General features: G+C 39.4%; 1 non-coding gene across 1 annotated transcript; it reads right to left on the bottom strand.

Annotated features, from left to right (window-relative positions):
- Positions 1-15,954: 15,954 nt before the first annotated feature.
- Positions 15,955-16,077, bottom strand: LOC147636311 (U5 spliceosomal RNA). Its single transcript, XR_015266565.1, has one exon. It is a non-coding gene; the product is annotated as a U5 spliceosomal RNA (small nuclear RNA).
- Between the last annotated feature and the right edge of the window lie 2,044 nt (positions 16,078-18,121).

The raw sequence follows: 18,121 nt of genomic DNA, 5'->3' as shown, positions 1-18,121 counted from the left end.
ATAAGTTTACTTACAAAAAACTAGATTTGGCACACTTAAAAGTGTTTAGTTGCACTTCCTATGTACATGTACTAGATGGTTTTGAACGAGCTTAAATCAGAAGTGATAGACAAAGTAGAAGTTGTGATTCCACACAAGATATCCTCCGTTTCTTCAAGCATGGCTCTAACCGTGGGGCAAGCATCACTACCTCACAAATTTCCAAAATTGAGGGACACATGAAGCCTTTTGGCTTGATGCGGCCTAGAGAGAGAAAATGTCTAGAGAGAGATAATCCAAAATTGAGATATCTTTGGATATAAAAATCCTCCTAGTGTCTAAATTGGATTCCCTTGAAACAGAAGTTCAAAATGAACTCTCCAATATGCATTAGGAATTAATTAAAAATCGTATAAGGGACCTTAGCCTAAGGGTCTACATTTTCAGAAATTTTTAGATTATGGTCCAATTAAGGTTCCAATGGGCCAACTGGATTAATCCAAGTGTTGGTATGAGATAAATCCAAGAGAATAAAAGAAAATACCTTAAAATGAGTAAATGCTCACATAAGTTGAAGAGTTGACTGAGTACAAGGTTTATTAGTTAAAAATTATGAGATATTACTAAAAAATGAGATATTTTGGAATAATGATGCATTTTTGTCACCTTGGTAAGGAAAGGGGGGATCTTGAGGTAGGTGCCTCTTTCACATGTTTGGAAGGGTTTTTAATTCAAAAAAAAATGTGACATTTTTATCTCTTCTCTCTCTTGGATTAAACCAAATAAAAAAGGGAGCCAAACTGGTCCAAATCTTGTCCAAATTGAGTCAAACTGAACCTGGAAAATTCTAGAACCCAGTTGGACTTGGTTAGTGGCCTCCCTCACCTATAAATAGACCCTCAGTCATTTGTAATGGAATATGGAAGCTATACCATACCAGTATTATATTAAAATAATCATATTTTCTATTATCCTTTAAATTTTCCTCTCTCTTGGGAGCTTGGAGCTCTCTCTCTCTACAACAACTCTTGGAGTTGTTCTTCTCCTCTTGGTGAACCAATTGATTGGTCGGGGGATTTACTGCAGTTAGAGAATCAAGCCAAACTTGGAGGTAAAATCAAATTTTATAATTTTTTTCAATTTTCTCAATAACTTTCTTCTTCTCAATCCCTCTCAAGCTTGAGAAGCTTTCTAAATGATTGTTTTAACTCAAATCAAGCTTTCCCTAAAGTCTTAATATTTAATTAGGAGAAAGTTAATCTTTATGCTTATTTGTAATGCTTTCTTTAAGTAAATCTCTCTCTCTAAAAGAATAGCCATCTTTATGGCTAAATCCCTTGAAAAAGGATGCTTCTCAATGATAGTCTCTTAATTCAAAGCTAAACTCTAGGCTTGCTAAGCTAGAGATTAAGAAAATGATATTTTCATGAAAGTTGAGAGGCAAGGTTCCCAACTCCCAGACAGGTAGGTGCTTCATCGCTTAGCGGTCTCTCCTCATTTTCTTATGGCCACAGCAACTTACCCATGGCGACAGAGCGGATTGACTGGAATGGAGATGCATGAGAACTAGGGCTAGAAGAATCACGCATGCTTAGACCTCTGGCTTGTTGCCCTCTTCTTTTTCTGCTCGTGTGTTTCTCGTTTAGATGTGCTGCTCCTCCTCTTTTAGTGGGTTCGGGATGGATGTGAGCTAGCTACACACTTGTGGAGGTTGCACCAAATACTAGAAATGATGCCAGAAGTAAAGATGCTATGCATTGTAATGGCACTAGGTAGGCTACTTGCCTAGTTGCTGGTTGTACTGGTTTGCACCAAATACTAGAAATGATGCCAAAAGTAAAGATGCTCTATGCATTTTAATAGCACTAGGTAGGCTACGTGCCTGGTTGGCCTCTACCTGCTTGTAGCTCATCCTCCCTGTAGAAAAACTGGAGCTTACTGATAGCAGCAAATGTGTTAGTGGCTAGAGCTCAACTGCATCACAACGGGGGCGGCCTGCTCTTTGGTCGTGCCCATTAAAACACAGGCATCTTTGTGGGCCGTGCTTGCCAGATCTTGCCCTATCTTTGGCTGCTGCTTAAGACCTCCAGGCCCCAACCATGGCGAGTGAGTACATTTGCCTCATAGCAGTGAGTGGTACATCCCCTTTCTAAACAACAACAAGAAGAGGAACTCCTCTCCATTTACCACTACAGAGTTAAGCATACTTAGTGCTAACTCGGGCATATCTAGTGTTGCCCCTATTTCATTGGCCTCATCGGCGGGTCCATCCACAGTCACCATTGCTCCCTCTGCTGATGACCTTTCTCCACTGGCCCGTGAGAATGTATATTCAGCTTTTTCTACCTCATGTTGTTTGGATCTCCGTCCTTACCCTTAACTAAATCGGCTAAGGCAACGTCACTGACCTCAACCTCATCATCGGACTCTTGTTCATTCAACATGAGAATAAATGTTGAGATCCATGACAAAAAGTTGGTGCTGATGTTTCCCTTACCAAGGGCAGCCATTTCTTGAGTGGAGTGCACCTTGAAGTGCCCATCTTCTTGCACGGCTTGTTTGGTACTTACGTAATCTCTTAGGATAGTCTGCATCGGTTTTGTTGATGTAGCGTAGAAGCTCGCAAGGGACCTAGAGACTGTTACTATCAGGGATGATCACAGCAAAGGGCTTTATGTATGCCTGCTAGAGCTTGCCCTATCTTTGGCTGTTGTTTGAGACCTCCATGCTCCCAACCATGGTGAATGAGTACATTTTTCTCACATCAGTGAGTGGTACATTCCCTTTCTAAAAACGACTGTAGTCGCGCTCTCTCTCTCTCTCTCTCTCTCTCTCCTCATTGGCTCATGGCAGCAAGTACCTATACGGGACCGACCACCTCCTCTGTGGATTTCCACCCTACTCTAGTTGACGATTCCTTCCTTGCTGTTGTTCTAGGGGCTAAATGAAGGTTGCATTTCTGCTCTAGGGGCCGAAGCAGGCAATGGTGATGAATGAGGGGATGGGGTAAGAGGAATCCACCCCTCCCCTACTTATTACTGTTGGTTGGCCATGCTGGGTTGAAAATTGTGAAAATTAGCACACCACCTTCAAACCTACCTCTCTGAGCCCTGTTCTTTGCTGATTTCACCCTAAACACTAGTGTCCTACAATGCCATGCATTTTCAACGGTGTCCCTACTGTGACCAACTCCTGACTTCCATTGCTCTTTGGTTCCCGATCTACTCATTCTCATAGGCCTTCCGCCTTCGGGTACAGATCAACCATTCACATGCACGCACCTCATCAAGCCAAAAGGCTTCATGTGTCCCTCAATGTTGGAACTTAGTGAGGTACTAATGCTTGCGACAAGTAGAGCCATGATTGAAGAAACGGAGGATATCTTGTCTGGGAATCACAACTTCTACTTTGTCTATCACTTCTGATTTAAGCTCATTCAAAACCAGCTAGCACAAGTACATAGGAAGTGCAACTAAACACTTTCAAGTGTGCCAAATCTAGTTTTCTGCAAGTAAACTTATGTCCAGGTGTCATGCCATGAACTGGATTACTTTAGCCCAAAATAATGAGGCCTCTCTTTCTCATCATCAATGCATGGATAACTTTTGCAATCTGCATGTACTTTCTTTCTGCAATGCAATTTTGCTTTGGGGTGTATTTGCATGTGAATTGCCTCTTTATCCTATACTCTCTTAGATAATCACTGAGTTCACTGGGAAAATATTTTCCCCCACCATGCGATCTTAGGAATTTTATGTGCATGCCTTTATTTTTCTCAAGCATTTCTGCTCCAGGGGCTGAAGCAGGCAATGGTGATGAATAAAGGTATGGGGTGAGACGAATCTGCCCCTCCCCCCTCCCCTACTTACTACTGGTTGGCCATGCTAGGTTGAAAATTGTGGAAATCAGCACACCACCTCTTCAAACCTGCCTTTGAGCCCTGTTCCTTTGCTGATTTCGCCCTAAACACCAGTGTTCAACAACACCCCGCATTTTCAATGGTGTTGGTAATGTGACCAACTCTTGTGTTCCATCTCTCTTTGTTTCTCGATTTGCTCATTCTCATAGACCTTCCGCCTTTGAGTACGGATCAACCCTTCACACGCACTCACCTCATCCAGCCAAAAGGCTTCATGTGTCCCTCAATTTTGGAACTTTGTGAGGTAGTGATGCTTGCCCGATGGTTATATCCTTTTCGCATGAGAAAGTTTCTCATCCTAAAATTACATGCTTGGAAGTTGTTCTTGTCTAGCCCTTCCTAGCCATGGCTTCATTCTGCTTTAATTTGATGGTGAGGGCTTGTCCAAGAATCTCTTATATAGAATTGTAGCATTACATAATGTTTGAAGATAAGAAGGGGGGAGCCATATACATCATGCCTCTAGATGATGTGTCATGACCCTAAACCCTAAACCTACATCCTCTCTCTCTCTCTCTCTCTCTCTCTCTCTCTCTCTCTCTCTCTCTCTCTCTCTCTCTCTCTCTCTCTCTCTCTCTCTCTCTCTCTCTCATAATAGAAGATATACTACCAAAAATTATTTTACAAATGGCCACATGGACGCCATATGATGTACCAGGTTTCCCTCACTAATTACTCCAAACCACACGTATAGCTTGGAGTACCCTCATCCAATATATAGCCGTGTCATTCTCCACCAGATGAGCTGACCCGCCGCAATGAAGAGACTTGCCACATCAGTAGCCCTTTTATACAACCTATGTGAGCTATAATACCCACTTTTGCATCAAATATGAAGGCATTCCTAATTAACCAGATACCCTAGTTTAGCTCTCAACATTCTCAAGATTATCCAATGTGGTGCTCAATGTATACAATGGCATTGTAGGTCCCCTTTTACTGTGCTTACTCTGAGACTTTTTTAGAAGCTTGTGAAGACCTTGGAGGTTTAAGTGTGGTAGCATAATACCCTTCTATGTAGGTACAATTAGATTGGAGGGGTGTAAAGATGGAAGCTACATCCATGATGCCACACACAGTCTCTAGATCTTTTAATCTCACTTAATTGAATACTCACTTGTAGATCTTTCAATCTCACTTAGTTGAATACTCACTTAGTTGAATACTCACTTGTAGATCTTTCAATCTCACTTAGTTGAATACTCACTTGTAGTATCATTTATAGATTCTTCTTTTTTTTATTCTTTTCATGGTTCGATGGATTAGTTTTGGTAGATAGTGCCTCTTCCTCTTGGAAAGGAAACCGGTACTCCTCTTCTTGTTGGTTTTGAGGAATCTTTTGGGTTTAACAAAATGTGGTTCAATGTCAACTAATGACCCCCCATTCAACAACTCAACAAATTTGATCATGGTCTCTTGAGCGTGTTGTTTGCTAGGGATTTTAATGAGAGTCGTGTCCCATGGCTTAGTATACCAAATAGCATAGTGATGTCTCCATAACTCTAATCATGAACTGTATAGCTCCCATCATTTAATTTGACCACTAGGCTTCCATTAGCAACAATGGTAGATAATCACAAATAAACTATTTGAATGCTTATCACAAATAAACTATTTGAATGCTTATCACAAACAAGAATTTTGAGAGAGTGATTATCCCACCATTTTAGCAGTTGAGCACAACCTTACCAAGTCCTTTCACTAGATATGAGGAGTTGTTTGCACATGTGAATGTGTCTCCTTTGAGGAGAAAACTCAAGGGAGAAAAACAACCCAACTTGAGAAGTAATGTGCTTACTAACACCACTATCAGAATACTAAAAATGATGATCTATCACGACATGCATACATCATGGATAGAGGGGTCATAATCATATTACACAATCAATTTCCAATCATTATGTGCATAGCTAACTCACTCCTTCTTTTAAGCACTCCATCAGTCATCCTTGCCTGACTCTTTCTTCTTCTCGTTCTCCAGTCTTTTTCTACATTCATTGATACAATGGCATGACTTATGATGATAGTTGCATTTTCCTTTATTCTAAGGCTTATCACCCCTTTTCTTGGCACCCGCTAGAAGATATGGATGATTCTTCCTTTGGTTTGTAGCCACCCTGAAAGAAGGTAAAGGGTTTGCCCTTATCTTTTTAACTGTTAGTGAATGCGTGATCACCCACACGTATACATTAGCTTATTTTGTTGTTATTGAGAATTGCTCTATCCACTTATCAAGTGTACGGGAAGTGATCTCCCACATATATACACTAACTTATTTTGTTGAAAGGCGTTCACTTTCCAGAACTATGATAGTGGCAAGAAAGACGCGCAAATGTGCTTGTAACCAATTATTTAAAAGTGCTACTTTGTGGTGGAATGTGATCAAGTAGGGCAAGCATCGACCTACGACATGGAAGGATTTTTTGAAACTTTTAAAGAAACATTTTCTTCCTTCTCAATAAGCTCCTCAACGATGGGATACTTTATGTGAGGTTGAGAAAAAGAATGTCTTAGCTTACATTGAAAAATTTTGGGATATTCTTGCAGGTTCAAGTGATCGAGAAGGTCAGAGAAAGCGAGAAAAGAAGAAAATTCATTGCCAATCTCAAGCCTACTATTAGGGCCGATGTTAATATGTTTCATCCTCATAGTCTTAGTTCTGCTATGGATCTTGCTCTAAATTTTGAACATAAAACTTCTATTTCTAGAGATTCTAGAATGCAAGAAAAGTCTTTTACGAAGACTTCTAAACCATCTCTTTCTTCGAGTAATTTTAATAAATCCTGGATACATAAGGTAAAAATGTAGCCAAAGGAGATGTTCATAAAGACAATAACAAAAAACCCTCAAATGGTTAGTTGAAGAATTGTACCATCAATTGTTTCAAATCTCACAAGGAAGGTCACCTTACACCAGACTATCCATAGAAGAAATGAACTTTGCACCTATGGCTGGTCTCAATGTTGTTGAAGAGGACGACGATGGTTCTTCCAAGCAAGAGGGTAATTCTGACCTTGACTTTTTAGATGAAGGTAAGATTCCTATTCATGCTTTGTTGATAATTCCAGGAAGAATAAAAGGAAAACCAATTTCTATTTTGCATGATGATGATAGTTCCCCTGACTTCATTTTTTACAAGTCTTGAAAGCACTTAGCATAGATGCATCGTACTCTAGCTATAAAGTGAAAGCTACATTTCAAGGAACTAAGTACATTAGATTGGAAATGGATTCATTCAAAGAAAAGATAACATTTTTAGCTACTTCTTTACAAGGTGTTGATGTTATCTTAAGAATGCCATGGAGACATGAATATAATCCTCAGATTGATTATGACATCCATAAAATATGGTTAATGAAAGATGACGAAGAAATTTGTCTCCAATATCAGACTAAGGGTGACTTAGGTTCTCTTTTAACTCACACCCAAGCTAAAAGAGCTACAAGGAAGAAGGAGAAGACATTTTTTATTCTTGTCAAACCAACTTAGAGCTCAGGATTACTCTAAACCAAACATGTCTCATGATCCTTTCATTTCTAAGTTCTCTAACGGCTTCATAGATGACCTACCTCTCCTGGTTTACCTAATTCTCGTCCAAAGGAGTATATAATTTAAATAATCCTTGGAAGCTCTCCACAATGTAAAGCTCCTTATCAAGTTAAGATGCTTGAGCACAAAGATATTAAAAGACAAGTAGAAGAATTGTTAGAGAAAGGATTGATTAGACCTAGTAGTTCTCCATTTGGTGCTCCAGCCCTTTTTGTTTTAAAAAAAATGGGACATATCAAATGTGTATCGATTATCGTGCGGATGTGTATCAATTATCGTGCGGATGTGTATCAATTATTTCTTTAAACAAGATTATTGTCAAGAACTAATATCTAATACCACGAGCGGATGACTTGCTAGACAAGCTCAAGGGAGCACAATTTTTTAGCAAAATTGACCTCAAGTCCGGTTACCATCAGATCCGAATGGATGAAGGAGATATTTTCAACACTAATTTTAGAACTAGTTTTTACATATGCCATTTGGTTTGACTAATGCCTTGGCTACTTTCAATAGAATGATGAATATAATATTCTTGAAATTATTGTAGTTTTTTTATGTTATTTTAGTTTTTAGTAAGAATCGTCACTCAAGAGCACAAATAGCATTTGGAAAAAGTGTTCTCACTTCTTCGAGATAATATGTCAACCCCAATAAGAGCCAATTCTTTTCAGAGGAAATTGAATACTTAGGATATATTGTTTTTGTTGATGGTATTCGAGTAGGCCCCAAAAAGATCAAAAGCATTCCTAACTAGCCCAAAGTGCATGATATTCAAAAACACCAATAGTATCTTGGATTAAGCTACTATAGGAAGTTCATTAGAAATTTTGTATATATTGCATATCCTTTAATCGAACTCCTTAAGAAATCTAGACATTTTGATTGGACTAGTAGATAGGACCATTTTGATTGGACTAGTAGACAAGACCATTCCTTCTGTAAGCTCAAGAAAGCATTGACTCATACACCCGTTCTTACATTACCAGATTTTTAATAAACAAGCATTCTTTGTGGTAGTTACTAATGCAAGTGGACATGGTTTTGGTGCTGTTTTCATGCAAGATGGACATCCCATTGCTTATGAAAGTTGTATTAGTAGACAAGACCATTCCTTCTGTAAGCTCAAGAAAGCATTGACTCATACACCCGTTCTTACATTACCAGATTTTTAATAAACAAGCATTCTTTGTGGTAGTTACTGATGCAAGTGGACATGGTTTTGGTGTTGTTTTCATGCAAGATGGACATCCCATTGCTTATGAAAGTTGTAAGCTTAAACCAGCAAAAAGAAATTATAGTACATATGATAAGGAATTAGCTATTGTCGTTCATGCCTCAAGACTTTGGAAACATGGTTTAATGGGATCTAAATTTTTAATCAAAACAAACCAATGGAGTATTCATCATTTACTAACCAACCCTTTGATTTTTGAGCGACATATCAAATGGGCTTCATTTTTGAGTGACATATCAAATGGGCTTCATTTATCCAGAGTTTCCAATCCATGATTCAATATCAACCAGGGAAAGAAAACGTTATAGCAGATGCTTTAAGTAGACGCCCTAGTGTACACAACATCTTTGTGATTCAAAGTGAACCTTTGAGTCCTATAAGAGAGTCTTATGAGAATGACCTAAATTTCTCTGAGGTGTGGATTAAGCTTAGAGACATTAATTGGAATCTTGTTGGTGATTACTCATGCCATGATGGTTATCTTTTCTTCCAAAAGAAATTGTGTATTACACAACGTTTATGACAATTTATATTTAAGGATATGCATCAACTGCCATACATGGGTATGCCATGATGGTTACCTTTTCTTCCGAAAGAGATTGCGTATTACACCGTTTATGACAATTTATATTTGAGGATATGCATCAACTGCTATAAATGGGTCATTAAGGTGTTTTAGCTACTTTACAATTAGTCTCTAGAGAATTCTTTTGGCCTTATCTTAAATTGGATGTAGCAAAATTTATGACTAAATGTTCTATTTAAAGCTATAAAGGTAAGACCCAAGTATTTCTTACACCTCTACCAATCCCCAATGATGCTTGGGAACAAATATCAATGGACTTCATCATAGATTTGCCTACTACATCCGGTCATAATGACATGATTTGGACTATAGTGGATTGTTTAAGTAAGCAAGCTTATTTCTTACCTTGTAAGAAAACATTGACTTCTCAGTAAGTCATGACTATGTTTATCAAGAAAATCTTTATGCATCATAGATTACTAAAAGTCATTGTTTCTGAAAAAGTCTCTAGATTATGCAGTAATTTTTGGATCACTCTTTTCTCCAACTTAGGCACTAAGATTTCTCCACAGCTTTCCATGTGGAAATGACTAAGATGAATAAACTGAGACTGCTAATAGCACTATCTCGTATGTACTCAGAGTCTATGTTTCCCAACAACCTAATTCATGGGATAAGTACATTCATCTTCTACATTTTGCTTATAATAATACTCCTAATTTGGTTATTGGTGTCAAGCACCTTTTGAAATTGTGTACAGAAAACCTTTGCCTATTCCATTTACTAGACTTTCCTACAAAATCAAAGCTGTTGATCAATTCACTATTGATTTTAGTGGTATTTTGAATTATGTAAGATATTTTATTACACATGTTCAAGAGTAATATATTAAGAAAGCAAACCGTAAACGTAAAGCTATCTCTTTTGAAATTGGAGATTATGTACTTTTGAGAATTGCAAAACGTAGACTTAAGAGTGTTGAAAATTCCCAACTCTTAAGCTCTCCCCAAGATTTTATGGACCTTTTAAGGTGATTCACAATGTTGCTTTTACAAACTAGAATTACCTTCTCATTGGCAGATTCATAATTCATTTCATGTGAGTTTGTTAAAATCTTTCAAGGAATCACACTTCACTCATCCTCTATATGAGGATCCACCTCTTATTGAGGGTAAGAAAGAAGTTTAAATTCTCGATACTATCATTGACCAATAGATTACATCGACTCGTACACTGGAATCAATATATAAAATACGTGGTGAATTTAAATATATAAAATACTTGGTGAATATGGGTGCCTGATAAATATTTCCGTGCCTGAGATTCTCCATTCTTTTCAACAAAACCACAATTGAGAGCAATTGCAAACTCAAGCAAGAGGGAATGTTTTGAGAATGTATTTTAAGCTCTCTTTAAAATATTATTCTAATCTCTTAAATAATTTCTGGACGATTGGATCATCTTTACGTCATGCCAAATCATGTTAATAACATGGGTGATGCCATTATAAATATTAATACGTTTGGTGTACATTGACTTGTGTTTGAGGCCTCCAATGTTTGTTACAGTTGGTTTGTATGGAAGGGTGATTCTTGGGTTACTTACGCTTGGAAAATATTTGTGTGATGATAGTTTATATACTTGTGGAATATTTGTTTATCAATTTATCGACCATATTAGGAAGTTTGGTAAAATTCCAGTTCCCATTTTGCAAGATTAAAAAAAGAGAGGACACAATGAACCCTTTTAAGATTTTGTCAAAACCCTAATGTGACATATAGTTGGAAAGCTCTTGAAGAGTAGGCTCTAAATCCACATTCTCTGATAACTTTGGAATTGGTATACTCAAGATACACCAAAAGTTGATTAAAAAAGCTAACTCCAAAGTAATGGGATTTTCCCAAACTCCCTAATATAGTCTTGGTCAACGAAACTCAACTCTTAATAACCATGCTTGGAATTCATTCGGAATTGGAGTAAAGGACCGTGCTAAGATCAACCTTTTGACAAATTTCAAACCCGAATTCAATGCGGTTAAAGAGCTAAGTTTTCTATCTTTATTTATTTATCTACATCATAAATTATATTTTCTTTATTTGTTTATTTGCAATGGCCAATTTATCTACACAACCCACTAGTAAATTGCAAGTGATCGTGAACTCAAACATGAGTTAGAGTGACATATGAAGCATTCTAAGCGTAAACGTAACTCTTCCAGCTCTATCCAGCAAGAAAGTGATCATGGTAGGCGCACTGTCAAAGCTACTTTGCATAGCCAAAGTTCCTGAAAAGACTCATGGATTAGTCGAAAGGTGTTCACTTTTCTGAACAATGATGGCAAGGAAGATACACGAGTAGTTATTGCATGGCTTAGTCAACTGGATGACTATTTTTCAGGGGTAAAAAATTCTTGAAAAAGCACAAGATTAAATGTGCTTATAATCATTTGATTGGAAGTGCTGCTTTGTGGTTTGAATGTGATCAAGCAGGGCAAACATAGACATGCGACATGGAAGGAGTTCTAGAAATTTTTAAAGAAACATTTTCTTCCTTCTCAATACAAAGTTAAAGCTCGTCAATGTTGGGATACGATATGCCAGGTCGAGAAAGAGAATGTCCAATCTTACATTGGCAAATTGTGGGATATTTGCTCGATATTTGTAGGTTTAAGTGGTCGAGAAGGTCAAAGAAAAAGAGCAAAGAAAAAAATTCATTGCTAGTCTCAAGCCTATTATTAGGGCGGATGTTAATATGTTTTATCTTCATAGCCTTAGTTCTGCTATGAATCTTTCTCTAAATTGTGAATGCAAAACTTCTATTTCTATAGATTCTAGAATGCATGAAAATTCTTGTATGAAGTCTTCTAAACCATATTTTTCTTCAAGCAATTTTGATAAAAAAAATCCAAGATGCATAAGGGTAAAGATGTAGCCAAAGAAGATGTTCGGAAAGAAAATAACAATAAACCCTCAAATGGTCAGCTAAAGAATCATACGTGACGTGTTTCAAATGTCACAAGGAAGGTCACCTTGCACCAGATTGTCCAGAGAAGAAAAAGAACTACGCACTTGTGGCTCGTCTGAAAGAATAGAAGGAAAACCAATTTCTATTCTGCATGATGATGATAGTTTCCATGACTTCATTTCCGAAAAGGCATTGAAAGCACTTAACCTAGAGCATCGTGCTCTAGTTATAAAGTGAAAGCTGCACTTCAAGAAACTAAGTAGAGGTTACGAGTCTAGAATTGGAAATGGATTCATTGAAAGAAAAGAGAACATTTTTAGTTACTCCTTTTGCAAGGTGTTGATGTTATCTTAGGAATGCCATAAAAACATGAACATAATCCTTAGAATAATTATGACACCCATATAATATGGTTAATGAAAGATGACAAACGAATTTATCTCTAATGTCAGACTAAGGGTGACTTAAGTCCTCTTTTAACTCACACCTAAGCTAAAAGAGCTATAAAGAAGGAGAAGATATTTTTTATTCTTGTCAACCAGCTTAGTGCTCAGGCTGACTCTAAACCAAACATCTCTCATGATCCTTTTATTTCTAAGTTCTCTAATTTCTTTATAGATAACCTAGCTCTTGGTTTACCTATTAGAGGATCATAAAAATAAAATAATGCCTGGAAGCTCTCCACTATGTAAAGCTTATCGAGTTAACATGCGTGAACAGAAAAAGATTCAGAGACAAGTAGAAGAATTGTTAGACAAAGGACTAATTAGACCTAGGAGTTCTCCATTTGATGCTCTAGTTCTTCTTATTAAAAAGAAAAATGGGATATATTGAATGTGTATCGATTATCGTACTTAAGAACCGAAATTCAATACCACGAGTGGATGACTCGCTAGACAAGCTCAAGGGAGCTCAATTTTTTTGCAAAATTGACCTCAAGTCCGGTTACCATCAAATTCGAATGGATGAAAGAAATATTTTCAAGACTTCTTTTAAAGCCCAAACTAGTCTCTAATTTTAAGTTATGCCATTTCGCTTGACTAATAGCCTAGCTACTTTTAATAGAATGATGAATAGAATACTCTTGAAACGCCAAAGTTTTATCATAGTGTTTTTTGATGGTATCTTAATTTTCAATAAGAATCGTCAAGAGCACGAACAACATTTGAAAAAAGTGTCAGCTCTATGTCGATCCCAATATGAGAAAATTCATTCAAGAGGAAATTGAATACTTCGGACATATTATTTCGGTTGATGGTATTCAAGTAGACCCCAAAAAGATCGAAAGCATTGCCAACTAGCCCAAACCGTATGATATTCACGAACTCTGATCTTTTCTTGGAATCAGTAGCTACTATAGGAAGTTCGTCAAAAATAAGTTTAAATATATTTCACATCCTTTAACTAAACTCCTTAAGAAAGCTAGACATTTTGATTGGCCTAGTAGACAGGACCATTCCTTCTCTGAACTTAAGAAAGCATGGACTCATGCACCAGTTCTTACACTACCAAATTTTCAACGACCTAGCTTGGACATGGTTTTGGTAGTGTTCTCATGCAAGATGGACATCCCATAAGTTGCTTATGAAAGTCGTAAGCTTAAACCAACAGAAAGAAATTATAGTACATACGACAAAGCATTTGCTGTTGTCGTTCATGTCTTAGGACTTTGAAAATATTATTTAATGGGATCTAAATTTCTAATTAAAACAGACCAACAAAGTATTAGTCATTTATTAATGCAACCCTTAATTTCTGACCGACGTATCAAATGGGCTCCATTAATCCAGCATTTTCAATCCATGATTCAATATCAACCAAGGAAAGAAAACGTTATGGGCAGATGCTTTAAGTAAATGTCCTAGTGTCCACAATATCTCTATGATTCAGAGTGAAGTCCTAGCTTGGGAGAGATGGTGACCAAAGTGAGTTCTGCTGATAAAGAGAAGAAATTGAGTCACAGTAGAGATTCAGGTTTGCACATAATAGTGTCGGTGTGTGCGTGTGAAGGGTTGATCCGTACCCGAAGGCGGAAGGCCTATGAGAATGAGCAGATTGGGAAACAAAGAGCAATGGGAGACAGGAGTCAGTCACAGTAGGGACACGGTTGAAAATGCAGGGTGTTGTTGGACACTGGTGTTTAGGGTGAAATCAGCAAGGAACAGGGCTCCGAGGCAGGTTTGAAGAGGTGGTGTGATAATTTCCGCAATTTTCAACCCAGCATGGCCAACCAGCAGTAAGTAGGGGAGGGGGGAGAGGCGGATTCGTCTTACCCCATCCCCTTATTCATCACCATTGCCTGCTTCAGTCCCTGGAGCAGAAATGCAACCTTCATTCAGCCCAGAACAGCAGCAAGGAAGGAATCGTCAACTGGAGTAGGGTTGAAATCCACAGTCCGGTATAGGTACTTGCTGCCATGAGCCAGTGAGGAGAGAGAGAGAGAGAGAGAGAGAGAGCACGAGTGCAGTCGTTTAGAAAGGGAATGTACCACTCACTGCTGTGAGGCAAATGTATACTCACTCGCCATGGTTGGGAGCCCGGAGGTCTCAAGCAGCAGCCAAACATAGGGCAAGCTCTGGCAGGCGGCCCACAAAGATGCCTGTGTTTTAATCGGGCACGGCCAAAGAGCAGGCCGCCCCCGCCGTTGTGATGCAGTTGAGCTCTGGATCTCCACTGACGCGTCTGCAGCTATCAATCAGTAAGCTCCAGTTTTTCTAGAGGGAGGATGAGCTACAAGCAGCTAGAGGCCACAACCAGGCGAGTAGCCTACCTAGTGCTATTAAAATGCATAGAGCATCTTTACTTTTGGCATCATTTCTAGTATTTGGTGCAAACCAGTACAACCAGAGCAACCAGGCAAAAGTAGCCTACCTAGTGCCATTAAAATGCATAGCATCTCTACTTCTGGCATCATTTCTAGTATTTGGTGCAACCTGGTTTGAAGCTAGAGAGTCCACAAGTGTCCGAACCCGCTGAAAGAGCCTCGAGGAGCAGCACATCTAAACGAGAAACACACGAGCGGAAAAAGAAGAGGGCAGCAGCAAGCCAGAGGACTAAGGTTCTTCTAGCCCTAGTTCTCAGTGCATCTCCATTCCAGTCAATCCGCTCTGCCATGGGTAAAGTTGCTGTGGCCACCATAAGAAAATGAGGAGACACCGCTGCTAAGCGACGAAGCACCTACCTGTGTCTGGGAGTAGGGAACCTTGCCTCTCTCAACTGTGCAATCAGACATAGGCTGCAAGAGAGCTCACTCGATCTAAGGTGGTAAAGTGTGTTTCTGCCAGGGCCATGCGGCTAGCCATTCCTCTGCTTCTTCTTCTTCTTCTTCTTCTAGGTCGATGATGTTGGTGAAGCTTTGGCTCCTTCTTGAGGATCCAAAAGACAGCCTTCGTCTCCTAGGACCCCCTGAGCCATCGATGGTGTGGTGCTGCCCATCCTTTCTCACAACAACCACATCGATGCTGTCTCAACCACGGCTTGTGCAGGCCTTCGTGCAATGAGGGCGTTGTCACGAAAGTGGACATACAAACCAGTGTGCTCATGTTGTGGCGGCCTGGTGGGCATCCAATCCAGGTCCATGGAGGTCCCCCATGTCCTTGACGACGGCCCGAACTAACCACCCATGGCGATGGCGCAGAACCTGCACAGTCAGGAGGACGAGAGCGACGGAAACAAACGAACAGAGCGTTACCTCTCACCTGCGAGAGCCGAGCGAGCGAGCGAGCGGAAGACACAGACGGAGACCTTGTTGTTGTTTTGGACGTACGTTTGGGGAGGAGCTCCTCTCCCTGGAGAGAGCAGCCCGCTGCAAAAATTGGGATATGGTGCTTGTGTTGGGCCGAGCACACGGTATTCTTTAGTAAAAGGCGAAAGAATAGTTCGCTCTGTGCTCAACCCGCACCTTCCGTGAGAGGAAGGGGAACCAACCAGGAGCCTTTATACCCTCCACGGGGACCTCCCTCTTGCGCTGGGGAACCAATGTGGGATAAGTGGTGCAAGGATGGTTGAGTAGACGCTTTTGTAGATCTTGGGAGCCATTTATTACTATAAAGCCTTTTTTGTTTTAGTAGTTTGCTAACACATCTGATTTAGAGAGAAGAACTCAAGGCCATGCATCGGCCCTAACATTAACTCAACCTTGAATTTCCAAGTTTGAAGTTTGAGCATGGGCTCATATGAGAGGCCTTCTATGCAAGAAGCTTGGCATGATGCGAATGCAAGGATGGTTAAGTAGCCTATCTTACTAGAACCAGTTATATAGAGTTAAGAAGTTAGACAATTTTGTGGATATCGGGATTCTCGCCAAGCCATTATAAAGCCTTTTTGTTTTAGTTTGCTAACTCAACTGGTAGGGAGAACTCAACCACGCATCAGCTTCAGCCTTCAATTGCTCTCCTCTTATATACTATCTTCTTCGATGAAGCTTCTCTCGGAATGCCTCTTGTTTGTGAATCGAGCCTTCGGTTGCTCTCCTCTTATATATCATCTTAGCTTGGGAAATAAAAGGGTTTCTCTTCGAATTGAGGTTTCAGTTTAGTGTCCTTAATATTTTCTCTCTTCCTTCTAATAATTACTCTTGTACAAGAGTTGCCAGCAAATTATAGTTACGTAAATAAACCCTAAACCTTCGTCATTACAATTACAATCATAGTAAAGGCTACTGCTCACATATGCATAAGGGTTGTTTGGGAACTCACCATTAGTCCGCATAGAATGCGGCTAACCACAACGAGCTGATCTATCGCTTCCCTCGGCATTGTCATGCCACTAAGGGCTCAATCACCCCAACAGTAGAGACCGAGCAGAGCTATATAGAGATTTACTCCACCTTGCCTACTATGCCTCCTTATATGAATCTAATAAAAAGTTATGGGAAGCTGTGAGAAGCTCATTCATTACGTCTCCCTCTTATTCATATGCTCGGACTTTAAGTGCTTACATAAGTAGGCCACATATGCCTCCGTACGTATATGTGCCTCGTCATGCATCTCGTAAAGTAGAGCAGGTGCATCACTAGCCTACTTGGCAGTATTACATGTGCCTCCTTACACACATGAGCCTCGTCACGCACCTCGTAAAGCAGAGCAAGTGCATCCCTAGCCTACTTGTTGGGCAGTATTACATGAGCGAATAGGACGAATAATGTTCCTTTTTATGAAAAGTGCCACCAATGCATGTTCCTATGCATCCTTGCCATCCCACCTCGCTTGTTCCACATTGAGAGGTGCGGAGACACATGCCACAATTACATTTGAACTAGTATCACCATTTGAATTACCTGTAATATCCTATGCTAGCGAGGTAGGGCATTCCCTGATGCTTGTAACAACATTCGAAAGCCCATTGGCAAATCAATACATGATACATCATTCGAAAGCCCTTTGGAAAATCCATACATGCTGATGAAGTTGATGATAAGCTCAAGATGCAATGTCAATGATGACCATGTAACACTTATGACACATGCACACAATGGTTACACACTAACCTAAAATTGAACAAAGCCAATTCAAACTGACAATCCCCTAGGATGTCATGGAAACTTACAACGTGCAAATGGGCCCCAAAACATGCCTACCAACACTGGAACAATGAAGCATATTCAAGATAATAGTCATTGAGTTTACTCAACTGGCCCATTGAAAATTGGGGGGGAACATCAATCACCCATTACATGGTACATTTTTGTTATTTTCAAGTTGTTATAATCTATATGTATTTATATACACTCATGCAATTTCTTGTTTCCAACATATTATTTACGCTCATGGATCACATTACTTAGAAAAGTATAGTTCCCTCGACATGTGGAGCACCCAAGGGATGGAGAAGTCACATTATAGGGCAAAGAGAATCTATTTCAAGAACACTCGTCTCACAGTGGAGGGTGACATGAACAAATTACCTCATTGAAATGTTGATTTGGTTTTTTCGATACACAATGTGG

The sequence above is a fragment of the Cibotium barometz genome, chromosome 8 (genome assembly GCF_041138505.1).
Source record: "Cibotium barometz isolate CiBa-2024 chromosome 8, ASM4113850v1, whole genome shotgun sequence".
In the NCBI taxonomy this organism is placed as follows: Eukaryota; Viridiplantae; Streptophyta; class Polypodiopsida; order Cyatheales; family Cibotiaceae; genus Cibotium; species Cibotium barometz.
This window is presented reverse-complemented; position numbering and strand designations above follow the sequence as displayed.